Source organism: Argentina silus, assembly GCF_951799395.1.
Source record: "Argentina silus genome assembly, chromosome: 14".
Classification (NCBI taxonomy): Eukaryota; Metazoa; Chordata; class Actinopteri; order Argentiniformes; family Argentinidae; genus Argentina; species Argentina silus.
The window spans coordinates 9,996,834-10,011,551 of record NC_139668.1 but is presented as its reverse complement, the minus strand read 5'-3'; positions in this window follow the sequence as shown (position 1 = coordinate 10,011,551).

The following is a 14,718-nucleotide window of genomic DNA, read 5'->3' as shown; positions in this document are numbered from 1 at the left end:
GCATTACAAATATTGAGTAAATCAGGTGTGTGTGTGTGTGTGTGTGTGTGTGTGTGTGTGATTCATTTCTGTTTTAATGTTTGAGCTAAATGCTAAATGCTTCATGTCAGCATACATACACAAAGGCCCCTAACAAATGTTGGGGACAGAGCATCGCATTACTCTAGCACAACGCTACAGTGAAAAGTAAGTACTGTGAAAACAATCGCATCTGCTGATCTCTATGGAGTGGTCCATCCCCGTATGAGCCAGTCATCACAGCGCATGAGGACATCAATCTCCAAACCTCTATCCACTTGCATCCATCTATCCCCAGAGCCAGTCATTCTTCTCCTTACCATCCTCCTTCCATCTCTCCATTCATCCCTCCAACTCTATTTTTCCTTAAACAGGGAATCCCTGCCCAGATAGGATTAGGGAATTTCCTTTGGACCACAACTCATCTGTCAAGGAAACCCATGAGAGAAACATGACAAGGAGAGAAAAAAAGCTGTTTTGGAGAAGAGAGTTTCCAAAATAGAGTCTCTTGAGGGGATGGGAATTCTAATATGTGCAGTGTTTTCCTTTTGCGCCATCCATGCTGCAAGTCTCTCTCTCTCTCTCTCTCTCTCTCTCTCTCTCTCTCTCTCTCTCTCTCTTTGTATCTATCTATCTATCTATCTATCTATCTATCTATCTCTCTCTCTCTCTCTCTATATATATATATATATATACTGTGTATATGTACATATATATATATACAGCACATATACAGTACACATACAGTATACACATACACACACAAACACACACACACACACACACACACACACACACACACACATTTACATGAAACACGTGGAGACGTGTTGACATGGTGTGAGACATAAAGAGATAGACAGATAATGAGAGGCCATTATAGAGAAAGGGAGAAGGAGTGTGATTGAGAGATTGGTAGAGCTCACTTATAATTTAACAGAGGCTTTTTATGTTTTACTGAACATGCTTTACCTATAGTATTTCTTGGCATGCTGACCAGTACATAGAACAAGCTCCCATGCTGATCTGCTTAAACCATGTAGGACACCGATATCTCCTTGCATATGCTGGCTCCAAAACATAACAGACTCAGTCTCCAGGATGATAAACGATGCAGCTTTTAATGTCTGAGGTGGCCAGAATATTACTACATAACAGAACGTGAGCAAATTACAGACAACATGGAAACTATTGGGCAACCCAGACTCAAGATTTTGGCAGGGAATATGAGTGCCAAACTCGCTCATCAAACCACTGGTATCCAGGGTAAGGCATTAACATTGAAAATAAAAAACAATAAAATGATGGGAAGAAGTGGTTGAAATGGCACACTAATTTTATAGCCACTTAAAGATAAACAGCTCTCCATGCTCCGAGAATGTAGCGGTTTTCCTGAGCAAGGCCTTATGCTCGTTTTCTCACGGGGAGGTGACTCATAACATGGTTCTGAATTAGCGACAAAGTAGACTGGTGAATGTTTGATGATAGTGTTACAGTGGCTGTAGTCCAAACTGATGCCCTGTACTCTTAGTTCTGACCAACTAATGCTGAGGTCATTTAAGTCTTTGCCTCAGAGAACACCCGCATGGAACAGATATGCTCGAGCCCAATTCCAAACTGATATCTAACCCCTCGCCCCTTGCTTTTAAGTCTTTGTTCATCTATACTTTGTATAAACTAGCAGAAATAAAATGTACATGATACATTATGTAGCGTTTACCCACTGTTAACACTAAATTAGCAATTTGAAAATAATAATAATGTTTACTCTCATCTCAATGTCCAATTGCATCCAGTGGCATCCATCATTTACTCATATTTTTCTACCACTATATCCCCAGTTGTAAGCAATACCTGGAAATTCAATGGGATAAAAATGATCTAAACATCTATTAACTTTTTTTCCAGCAAAAATAGTATGCACAAGCGTCCATTGCAATCAAAGCAAAATGTGCCGGAGTGAAGAAAACCCCAAAATATGTGACTCCCCAAAAACAGATACTGTATCTGAGCATAGACAATTTCTAAAATGGTTCAAGTATACTGTGTCAACAGGTAGTGCCCTTTCTGGACTGCACCTTTTCTCTATCATTCAAACTCTTTTAGAAGAATAAGAAGATACTGTGGCGACGCATAAAGGAAGAATACAGGAAGACCTGATGATTGAGAAATAACGTGTGAGTGGGGTGCAGTGTAAAGAGACGCATTTCAAAAGACTCTATTCCCTTGAACCCGTGGAGTACCTGTGAGAGATTCAGTGTGTGCAATTCCACTTGGCTCTCCTGTCTTTCCCTTTACCTGTCCATGGCCTGTTATCCATCAAGCCTGTTGACATAACACAGGGAAAGAGAGGTTCCAGTTTCCCCCGAGTCACTCTTAAGTTCATTGGCATAGGAAGTTTATGTCTTTTCGACAAAGTGGCGAGGAGGAGCTTCCATCACTCCCACTATCTGTTCTAATTTGACTCTAGGTTTGCTCTAAATTTTGTTGTGATAAAAGGTTTTGACAGTACTGAGGACTGAGGGAAACATTCCTCATGAGTACATTCCTTTAGTAATAGTCTGGCTGTGAAAGAGCTTGACCCTAACCATTATCATAAACCCCATTGCATTTGAAACAGCTGTACTCAGATACTTTTACATTCAAGATACCATGTCTCCTCTGAAAACAACATTTCCAAGTTGCCACTGACATGTTGTGAGGGATTCTATGAGACCTATAAAGACAAAACAGCTGCCATTTCTGCTATTTCACACTCCTCCTGTAGAAAAATTCCAATTCCAAGACCATGCATTTGGTTAAGTCTTTTGTTCTTGAGAGGAATTTCCTTGACAGACTGTACAGCTCTAGCTCTGTCCAGGATCTCTCCTCACCTTTGTTTTTTTTTGTTACCTTTGTTTTCTCTTTAGCTGGCTTAGATCTAAATGTTTTTACAGTACAATAAACTGAACTAGCTTCCCCACCTGCTCTGCCTCCAATTCAAGGCCAAACATTTGAACAATCAAACTTCTGAAAACCACTGGAAAGTCTCTATGTCTTTATAATTGAATTACCTGCTGAGAATTTGAGTCCAAAAACAATGTGAGGAAATGTTGTTCTACTAAAGCAGATATGCTTTAATGGTGGAAACATCACATGGAAAAGACCCCTGGATACTAGAGAGTTCCTCAGTTGCTATGGTACTATATGTGGTGAATCTGTAATTCTGTGATGTACAGTATGTAACCTATGGTATGACTGATGAGAAAAAAATGTGATAGAATATATTATCTTATAATCATCAGCATGAGAGGTCCTTAGTTGTAATTTGCAGTATGGCATTGCCTGGTTGCATTTTGTAACTATTTTATATGTAGCATTAAATCTTGTCCAACATGGCAGCTCATGGCTACAAAATTAGATGGTGTTTCCCACTGCTATCTAGTTAAAGCTATGCAATTTCTAACCCAACAGCCTGTTACAAGCCTGGAGATGTCTAAGAGTCAGTAGTTATTCTGCCTAGAAGGCTGTTTGAATTTGGATGCAATGTTCCAAAATGCATCTTTAGGGCTATGTTTTAACAGTTTAAAAACCTGTCTTAGTGCAAACACTGGCGGGGGCACTGGTGGTGGTGCTAGGGGGTGTGTCTGAAATATTATTGCTATTTTCAAGGCCAGAATTATTCAGCGCAACTGACGACACTTGGCCTGCTCATTGTCATGAACACGCCACTATTACCACTACTCCACCCACCTGAGCGCAGGCAAGACAGCGCTGTGGTAATTCTGCTTGTTACCGCCGACACAAACTGCCAATACGACCTGCGTCCGTTTTGCACTGGCTGAAAATAGAGCCCTTAAAGTTTAATGCTCCATGACTTTATCTAGAAAGTGCAATACATGTTTATACAGCAATACTATATTACACTTAACTAGAAAATGCTTCAAGTCAGGTGTTATCACAACTTCCCCAGTATATATTTATTTGCATAACACATAAATATACAACAAGCAGTAACATTGCAAGGAATGGTACACCATCGATGCCTCTGAGGGGAGAGCAAGAACGTGTCACTGCCCCCGCCTGCTCACCATCTGCTCTCGTGGAGATTTTCCTTAGAGTTTCAAACAAAAGAAATAACTAAAACTAATGGAGCTTCCAAAAGACATCACTTAATCAACGCTGGACCCCGATCTTACACCAGGGACTTGCTGCTGTAGGGGGAAGTCCAACTCGCTGTCATGTCCAGGACCTTGATTGTTCAAACAGACAAAAAGACGAGGCAAGCAAATCTTCCAAAATATCTTGTATCTGATTGTTTCTACAGAGAGGAGGCTCCGCATGCAGAGCCAGTGGAGTCTGGCTGTCATGGAGTTGGGAAGGGGGGGATGAATTCCCAGAAGAATGATTATAATCTGAAGCCTTGGCAGTGACAGTAGATTTATGCTTGAAATTATGATTCGACATCCACTGAGAGGAATGGTTGCAGAATATTATGTCTGGTGTAGTTTTCACTCCAATGATCCAGAGCATTTCTTCTTATGGTCCACAATCCCGCTAGTTCTCATTACCATTTTGAGACCTGATTTTTATTATTTGGGGTGTATTTCCACTTTGAGGGAGACATGGAATATATGTGAGATCGTAAACATACTGTATTGATCACATCTGCTTGAATAAAGGTTGTAAAAATGGCAGCCGGGTGATGATGTCATTCTATATGGCGTGTCATGGTTCTAATAGGGACAACCAACTCAATGTTCTACAAAGCATCTCAGGAAAAAGTTTAACACTCAAAAAGACGGTGTTTTAATGCCAATAGATGACAGAGAAAACGGTAGAGGGGTTCAAATGTATCAGAATTTAAGAGCATAAATAATTGGTATTTTCTAGGATTCTGGGATCAGTACAAAATCAGTGCTCTTAAAGAGTATACATAATTGGGCCTTTCAAAGTAGGGGGGCTAAGTACTAATTTAGGCGTACCCACAAAAGCCCTCCCTGAGGCCTTAGTGACTGGCTGATTGTATGTCCGCTGTGAGCCTGTTGACGTTTAATAGCCAGTTCTACGGCTTTATGACATCTAGAGTCGTACTGACACACTACGCCGCGTACATGTTTTTTATTTTCTGAGGGAAAACCGGGAGGGGTTGCATAACACAGTGAGGCCTCTCAACATTCAGACTAGTAACGATTACTTTTGATGAAGGGAACTGTCTGCACTTTTTCATCTGGCAGCAGGAAGCGGTTCATAGAAAAAAAATGACAGTGGTTCTACTCCCTCTTGGAGTAATTTGGCATAACAGTCTTTGTGCTCATGTTGATGAAAATTGTGATTGATTTATCTGACTTAGGAAAACATATAGGGTGGATAAGGTCCGTTCACTGTTATTGCAGGCCTCATATCCCTTTACTAGCAAGGATAAGAACATAATGCTCGCATATGTCTTCCTTTATCTCACTGAATGAATACTCTCAGACATGGGGGATCAAAATACTGCACAAATACATGTAGTGAAGGCTAAGTCCTGTACCAGCAACACACCACGGTCTAAATGAGAATAAGTACAGTATAGGAACTAGTAAATGCTCAAATATCTCACACAGGGGCCAATATTAGACGTTTTACCAAAGGGGAACCTCATGGGCCTTTTGAAAAGACTTTGATGTCATCATCAAAGAAAAGTATGAGGATCATACCAGGAGCATAGCAAGACCCCCGTCATCTGGCCATATAAAATCACACAGAGCAAACACACACACACACAAATGCACAATCTCATATACTGTATATATATATACATAGTAACATAACATAAAATGTCAAGAAATACAAAATCATACAAATTGCTGTAACTTCAGTAAATAGACCCACATGATATTTTACGAGACAAAATGCAATGATGTATGAAAGGATGAAAGACATTGCAACTGTGGGCAGTTACAGTGCCTACAACAGGCCCACAAAATGAATGATGCAAAGTGTGATCCGTCACGCATCGTCCACTGTGCCTCTGGCAGACCATACTGTAGAGAACAGAGGCTGTAAACAGATATTAGATTTCATAACACTTGTTATGGTTTCAGAGCCGAATGATATGTTAGCTGTTCCTCTCCCAGTGAAGCTTAAAGAGGAGCAGAGAGAGATCTCCCATACAGCTTGTTTCCATGGTCTAAGTTGGTCTTGAGGTCAGGCCATGAGCTCTACATGAGACAGTGTCTCACTTTTCCAGCTAACATGACAGGTTTGGCTCACAGTGGTGGTGGAGTGTCACTGTCACTCAGGAAACCTCTATAGACAATTCAACTCCTTGTTCTACTGGGTCCTCACATCACATCACCTCATCACTATGGATCATCAGAGATGAAAAAATAAATAAAGACGAGAAGATCACTAAAGTCTGCATGATGTCTGTCTGTGTGTGTGTGTGTGTGTGTGTGTGTGTGTGTGTGTGTGTGTGTGTGTGTGTAGCATAGTGTGTTGCAGCATATAGAGTTTAACCTATGATTTACATAAACCTTTTGATTACAGTACACACAAATTTCAAGTTACAAGTTTTTTTGGCGCAAATTTTATGTAGGCTAGTGTTTTGCACATACTATACTGCTACTATTTGCTATACTTTTCCCTCAAAGTGGAGAAGTGATGCAGTGCAAACCCAATATATGCTTGAAACCAATACTGTCCTTGCAATAGATCTACATAGATCTTTCAATCACTACATCTAACCAGAGCACAGAGACACAGGCTTAAGCACAGGGTCTGTCTTCTGAATCTCTCCAAGAGGAAAAACTTGGAAACATTCAACTAAAATCAGTCATTCTCACACAGTCATGGATCTGCAGCCTGCAACCCCATAGATAGAGTGTCCATTTCACCTTCCTCCCTTTACCTGGCTTGTCATAACCACATTAAATAACCTTGCTTAAAGTTATAAAACCATATCGGCCACAAAAGAAACAGAGCCGGAGAAGTGCGTCATGATATACGGCACCCGTTTATAGACCCTTCAGAGTCTCATACGATGGGGGCCCTGAATCGAGTCCGGGAAGAGCCGAGTTGTTTTTCCACCTGAGGGGGATGGGGGTCTATTTTAAAAACACTTTTACTGCTCATTGATTTCCCCCATGGCTTCATAACTTAAAGTTGATCTGTTAGAGAGCGAGATATAAGAAAGCGCAATATTTTACTGTGGCGAAGGCTTAATCTGTAAATGGTTAGCAGGAAATTCTTGAGGTAACAAGTGACAAGAGCTCTCAAAGAGTGAACCCATGGGCTTGGAGGTGTCCAATGAAATCCAGAGCAACACACATACACTGTGCCATGTTTAAGCGACACACGGCACCTCAGAGACTGACTAATGCAGTGCAAGTTGGGGCCTGTGTTTAATCAAATTCAGTAACCAGGTTTCTGGGACTAGTTAAAAACAGTCCAAAGTGATCCTTATAGCAGATTTATAAGAATTTAAACGAGCAAATTAACATGTGTCTTAACATGTGAGAAATTAAGAAAAAGCTCTCTAGGATTCAACTTCTTTGGTAATTACCTTCCATGCCCAGTCTCACATAAACCAATTAGCATTTAATTTTATAGGTACCATTTACAAGGTTAATTCGTGAAAAAAATACAAATAAACACCTTAGTTATTCCAACCAGATTCACATTAATTCTACAGCTGTGACCTGTGTTGCCTTACAAAAGAAGAAGCCTTTACATAATTTACTCACAATTAGATGATGGGGATGCAAGCTTAATTATTTGCTTCTGAAGAGTAATTTGTCATGTTTAAATGTGCTTTTTAAACACGATTCAGGCCCCTTGCGTATGTACCTTTCCAATCTAAAACAGTCCTCGCAAGGGAGTGTTAGACAATGCCAGCCCCTGGCCTCTCAAAATGTTCCTCTCCTCATTCCCACACTCTTTCAGCTGCCAAGCAGTCTCTCTTTCTCTCTTTCTCTATCCTTTTCCCCATCAGTTGGAAAGAGAGAGAAGAGGTATCCTCAACTGACCAGACTATGACTTTGGCAAATTGATTCGATTTGAGTCAGGGCCATGGGTGTCTTCAATTACTTGCATAGTGATGATGGATTGGTTGATACCCTAACCCTAACCCTTACCCTGATGTCTGTTTACAGTGTGTACATTACCAATTTACTGCATGATTGCTCTTTTTATGATTTTTAACACCTGTACTCTGAGCTGTGTAGTATACATTGAAAAAGCCTACAGTATGGATTCTCACCAATTAATGTAGACAGAAAACAAACAAACAAAAATACAAACAAAAGATTGCAACTATGATAGATAATGGTCCCTTGTGTAATTGCAAAAACACTCAACTTCATTGCTATCCAATTATAATGCATTTACTATAATACTATGTAACAACAAGGCAATGTTGTTTTTTTGTACAATTAGTGTTACTACACGAGACAAGATAAATTATGTTTGCGAATATGAAAATTGTTTTCTAGAAAAATATTGTTGGTTTTGCTTGTGTTTGAGATATGCCATAGATGAGGACCAATGGAGAGGTCTTTGATAATGTAATTGGTAAAGACATCTTTCCCAAGTGTGTACGGTTGCAGCAGCTGTTGCTCATTTGGCCAGAAAGCATGGCCAGCATCTCCAAACTGATTTTCATTGGTTTTTGAGCTGAAATATGAGCTTGCAAAACAGTAGGCCTCGATTACAGTGGAATGCAGGCTGTTACAACTGGTACAGACAAAGTTTGGTGAAAACCACTGTGGCCAAATTGAAGCCAAAACAAAGAGTAAGGGAGAGTTTTAATGAGAACATGTTTGGCTTTTATCAGTCAACAAGTGAGTGACTTTCATTTGGTTGAACTCTCTTAGCTCATTCATTCACTCACTCATTGCCACATTGAGAATATAATACACAGCATCGACTTGCAGTACTTCCAGACTCTATCTAACAGATAAGCGTGAGGGCTGTCCACCCTCAACCACCTTCACTTACCTCAAGCTTTATATGTTTTGCCTCAGAAAAGACCTCCAAAGTCCTTCACCTGAAAGAACCTGCACACCTGAAGGTGCCGTATCTGTTAGAGGGCTATGACAGCACGCTCCATCATCTTGACTTGAGGTTTTAGAGTGTAGATCAGAGAACTAACCTGTGTCTGCTTCTGGTTAACATTCCACATGAAAATGGGTTGTTATTATTATTGAAACCAAAGTGTCTCAGGTCAGGCATTTATTATGATAATTCAACTCATCTCTGTCATAGTTTTGTAACTTTGAGCAGCATATACAATTAAACATTACAACATGAGGGAGTTTATACTCTATCTAGAATGTGAATGACCCATTCAGCACATATGGTGAACCTGGCTAGAGCCACTGACATATACAAACAAAACTCCCTACATCCAGGACATCCAATGCAGTTCAGAAATCTGCTATCTGCAATTCATTGAATACTGGCACAAAAAAGCACAATAGAACACAATGTATGAGACAGCGATCAGGTTTGTCATACTGTAGATAACTGACAAATTCCCAAAAATCATTCAATGTCGCTATGTTGAGTTGGGCAGTGTGCTTCTCTATGCAAAACACCACCTGTGTCAGTGACATACTGTAATAGTCCAGTATAAATGCGCAATGCACTGTAAGAAATTCCTCTGTAATCATGTCCTACATTGCTGGATCCTCAGGAGACTTGCACAAAGTGTAAAGCTCAGACAAACAGAATGTTTAAGTTTTATGTGAAATGATGGAAGCAATGATAATCAGGGGTGGAGGGGTAGAGCACCTGTGATATAATTATCGTGTCAGAGTGCAGCTATTGGATGACAAGGTCAAGATCTTCACAACTCCATCACCATTTAGATCACATTTGGAGTGATGGTACAGTATGTGATCCTTGTCCCTGAGTAACATCCTGGATTTCAGCTCGATGTAGACATTACAATTTAATCAATAACAAATACGTATATGAAGCACATATAGACAGTCTCCAAACAGTTGGCCAGCACACTTCTACTTTGACTCAGGAGATAACTATCCTCCTTGGCTGTCTGATGTGTTTACCCTTTTCACCCATTAGTGTGGGCAACCTGCATTTACCACAGGTATGTCTGGTTTACCACAACAAGCCATCTTTGGGCCAACTATACTGTAGTAAACTCTCATAGAGTTAACCACATCCATGTGCATTTGCGCTCATGAAATGCTTCTAAAGCAGGACAAGACGAAAGACCGTACCACATATTCACCCACTGAAACAGCAGAAAATGGGTCTCTGACAGTGACTGTGAGACACGAGCTGGGGCCTCACATTCCTGTGTTTGGGTCTGTTGTTAAGCTGGGCGATGATCTAATGGGGATCCCGCTTAAAGTGCCAGCTCCATCCAAAATCATTGTTTGTCAGATGTTTTCTGAACTCATAAGTGGTCTACTGTTCGACCTGTTGTGTAGATCCATCCATTTGAATGCATCAAACTCAAATGAAAGATGAGGCACCGTCTAAAATGATGAAATGAGACCGTGCTCATCTATGCAAAGATCCATGCAACAGATGTTGTGGGACGTGGACTCACCTCAACAATAAACCTTTTTCCAAGTCTGAAAATATTGTCTAAAGTTTAATAATGGAGTGAACTATATCTTTAAAGGGCTTATGGGTATCTCTGCCTCAGTAGTCATTATAAGATCATGATGATATTCCCGGCAAGCTCCCAGGCCTAGTCAAAGACAACAGGAACTATTTAACTGCCACATATAAGCCACATCAGATAGAGGGAGGATGCTCCTGTTGTAATTGAGGAGTGAAATACCACCCTCTTCAGCTCCCTCTGATAAACGACCTGTCGACAAGCCAGGATCTTGGAAACATGCAGTGCGCTCAGAGTATCTGGGTATTCATAAAAACAACCCGTCCCTGAGATCCCTGCACCTCCCTCATAAAAGGTCCCCTTCTCTTAGGCAGTCATTGATAGAGGTTGTTGCCAGGTAACAGGTGTGGTGTAACCCAAGTGGTAAAGGGACTCCTGACTGATAACTGTGGTTTACTCGGATTTATTTAAAATGGAAGGTTAGAAAATGTCTTGCTTATAAATCTCCTGGAGAGATGGAGCAGAACGGCGCAGAGAAAAACCTGGAGCACCGGAGCAAGCTGGTTCAAGAGGTCCCAAACCACCATGGCGCACTCAGTAAACAAGTTTACTTTCCCTTTGAGTCATAACAATGGATCGCTCCTCTGCCAAGCTCACCCCTAATGAGCCACATAGAATGGATTTTTATTATCATGTACCATGGAAACAAAATGGCTATTCAAACGAGTAATGAAATATCATGTCTTGTTACAACCAAATTAGACCTCTGAGACACATCAAGAAGGGAATATGAGGACAGGAACTCTACTAACGCCTATGGCTTCATCCTGTGTGTGTGCCATTCAAAACCCCTAGAAATGGACAAAGCTCAAACAGTAAAACTTTGGAGACCCATAATTCCTATACTGGAGAAGGTTTTCATGAAGTATTTTTGTCTGCTTTAGACAAAGTCTTTACGTATGTTGATGTCTGTTTTCATCAATAGTGTTCTCTTACAAAAAGCATTTTGAAATGATTGTCTTACACACAGTTTTAAATCTCTCTTTCTCTCTCTCTCTCTCTCTCTCTCTCTCTCTCTCTCTCTATATATATATATATATATATATATATATATATATATATATATATATGTATATATATATATATAATTAGTATGGATAGGACCATTTTCCTATGGGAGTATAACTTGGCCGGGGTGAGACCTTAAAGGAGGCCAGGAAATTAAACACCATTACTTGTTTTTCTTTTGAGGAGAAATCATTTGTTTCTCCTGTCATGTGTGCTGGGGAGGGCTTAATCTCAATGTGGTGAACATTCATGGGGGATGTAGCCTTTCAGGAAACAAGCCCCAAACAATGGTTGAATTCACAAGGAGCAGGGGTAAATATTTTAGCAGACACAGAGGGTCACATAAGAGAAGCTGTCAACTTAATTACTACACAAATGCAAGGAACATGCGCTGTTATGTTAGTTTCTGACACCGTAAAATCCTTGTTGAGTTTCAAAGGTAGAAAAAGAACAGAAAACTATCTTAGAAAAACATGAACACGTGACACTTAAAACAGACTGTTAAAACTGTAACTCCTCCAAACATTTGTCATCTCTGTTGTCCTTGTCTTCATCTCTGTTGTCTGTCAATGGATGACTCACGTAGAGAAACCATTGGCTCAATCAGTAATAACGGATACAATGGATTAGTCTGGCTGGGGCCTAAAACTGACTTGTACTGGACAGATAACCATGTGAAGAGTAGTAAAATAGAAAAAATATTAAACATCATTCTGTTATACAGTTGGAGTCTCTCAAAACATCATCAGATAGGTCTGATGTCATGTCACAATGCACTCCACATCTCTGCAACTATTTCAACCACTGCAGCTGTGTGCAATTATGAACAATTATATTCAATGTTTAGATTATTTCTACAGAGCACCTCTAATCTGCTCCAGACTCCTCCAAGGTCTGCTCCAGTGCTCCATTGCAACCAAAACATGACTCCTCTTAACCCTCCTTCTCATCCTATGCTAAACGGGTGTGCAAACAAACCACAGACTAACTTCACATTCAACCCAAAGGGGAACCACATTCGACAGCACATTATGTTTCAAGGGGATGATACAGTGTTAGTTTTATTGGTCAAGGACCATACACATGTACAGTATACACAATAGTTACATAGGCTTATTGTGTTACAGACTAGAAAAAACTGAGGTACCTACAGTGCCACTTTTGCTGGCACCTTGTTTTTACTCAGGAAACAGAAAAAGCGAAAATGACCATACAAATAATAACAAGCGAAAATGACTACCCTGTTCTAATATGTGTCTGTGTTAAGATCATTGAATGGTTGCCTAGTTATCATGCTGCAGTAGATCACTACATCACTTTTTGGAGGGATAAAAAGTTGCCCGTAGGCACAGATCTAGAGTCCTTTAACCCTCTACTAACCTAAATCCACCATTAATGGGAGAAACCCAAAACTGACCTCAGACAAGCATTAAGCATCAACCACCCAAAAATACTGAAGAAATACACTTACACAACAGAAACATGAGGATGGTTACAAAACCGGCCTCAACTCCGGGCATCATAAACATTGTTATTACAAAGTAAACACCTGGTGAGTGTGTCAAAGACACAACATATGGTTCAGACACATGGCTAATAAAGCAAGACATTAATCATGGGTTTAACAGAATTGAATCATGGGTAAGAGGCATTACACACACAGCGATAAACAACATAGGATAAACAAATACAATAAAGACAGCCAGCAAATGGAGTGAGCTTAGTTCAGGCGGAACACTCTAAGTCATGTAGCTTGCTGGGGAATCCTCTCTTCGTCTCTCCCTCAGTGGCTTAAGGAACGCATCCTGAAGGCCTGAAGGCTTCTTCCTATGACTCTTCCTCTAGTGCACAAGCTGGTGTCCTCTAAGAAGCGGGTGTTTAGTTTCTACAGTGTATGAATACTCTACTAGGGTTGACTTAAGGTCCTTCTTATGATCTCATTCCCTCTTACCTAAATATGTATAATCACATGTTCACTATAGAACTTGAGCACTCAAGTGTGATAGATTTAGCAAGGGACTATTTTTTTGTACCCTCTCTCTATGTCTCACTATTTGCAATGTCGGGCGATGTCTGAATCACCATCTTGACTGAGACGGGCAAACCCATGACGAGGTCCTGGTTGGTCTGTGCCAACGTTGTGGGTCAGTGATGTGGTGTGCAGCAATAAATAGCCTAGAAATAGAAGGTGGTTAGCTGGGTACTGATTCACATATAGCAATGTTATGAACATGCAGATCTTCATGGTGGTTAGCAGACGTGCACTGGGGAACTAGCTTCAAAATACGGATGAGAAGGGTGATGTGTTTCATGGCGCCATTTATGAATCATAGCATGTGATGTCTCATAGTATAGTTCATCTCTATAGAAGTTAAAAGAAGAGTGTGTGATAGATTTTATCTGATCATATCTGTCTGTCCATTTGGAGTATATTCAGATGAATGCATGTAATCAAATATAGTCATAATATAATCAGTCACACTGACATCTACAATAGCAGTTATGTTTTTACTCCTATAGTACATGCAATTAAAAAGTTAGACTTCATGGTGTCTTGAAACTAATTCCCAAGCTTTTGGGATTCACCTAAATGTTCTTTTAGTGCAACGATAAATCTTTTTTGAGCAATGATCTTTTTCTGTTTGGTTGTGTGAAATCAAGCATGATTTATTGCAGCACAGAATCACAATGTTTCTGAATTTACTGCCTTCACCCTTGATCAAGTGTAGGGCCATAAAGATTATACCAATGAGAACAGAGAATTCTAGAATTCTTAGAATTCTAGGCATGGAGAAAGTCAGTACGTGCTCTCCTAATCACACATGACCACCGCCTTTTCACTCTTCCCTAAGGCAAAACATTCTTGAACTAAACCTATCCCATGACATACAGCTGTGTTTAAGAGGAACAAAGCTGAGGGAATATGTGGTCCACCTGTGCATTCTTCCTAGACAAACACCATCTGTGGTGCTGTGCATTACTTTTAGCAAAGTCACATATCAGCATCATATCAGTGCCAGCTATCACTCTCTCGTTGCTTTTACCAAAGTCCTAAGACCACCCCATATGACATGGAG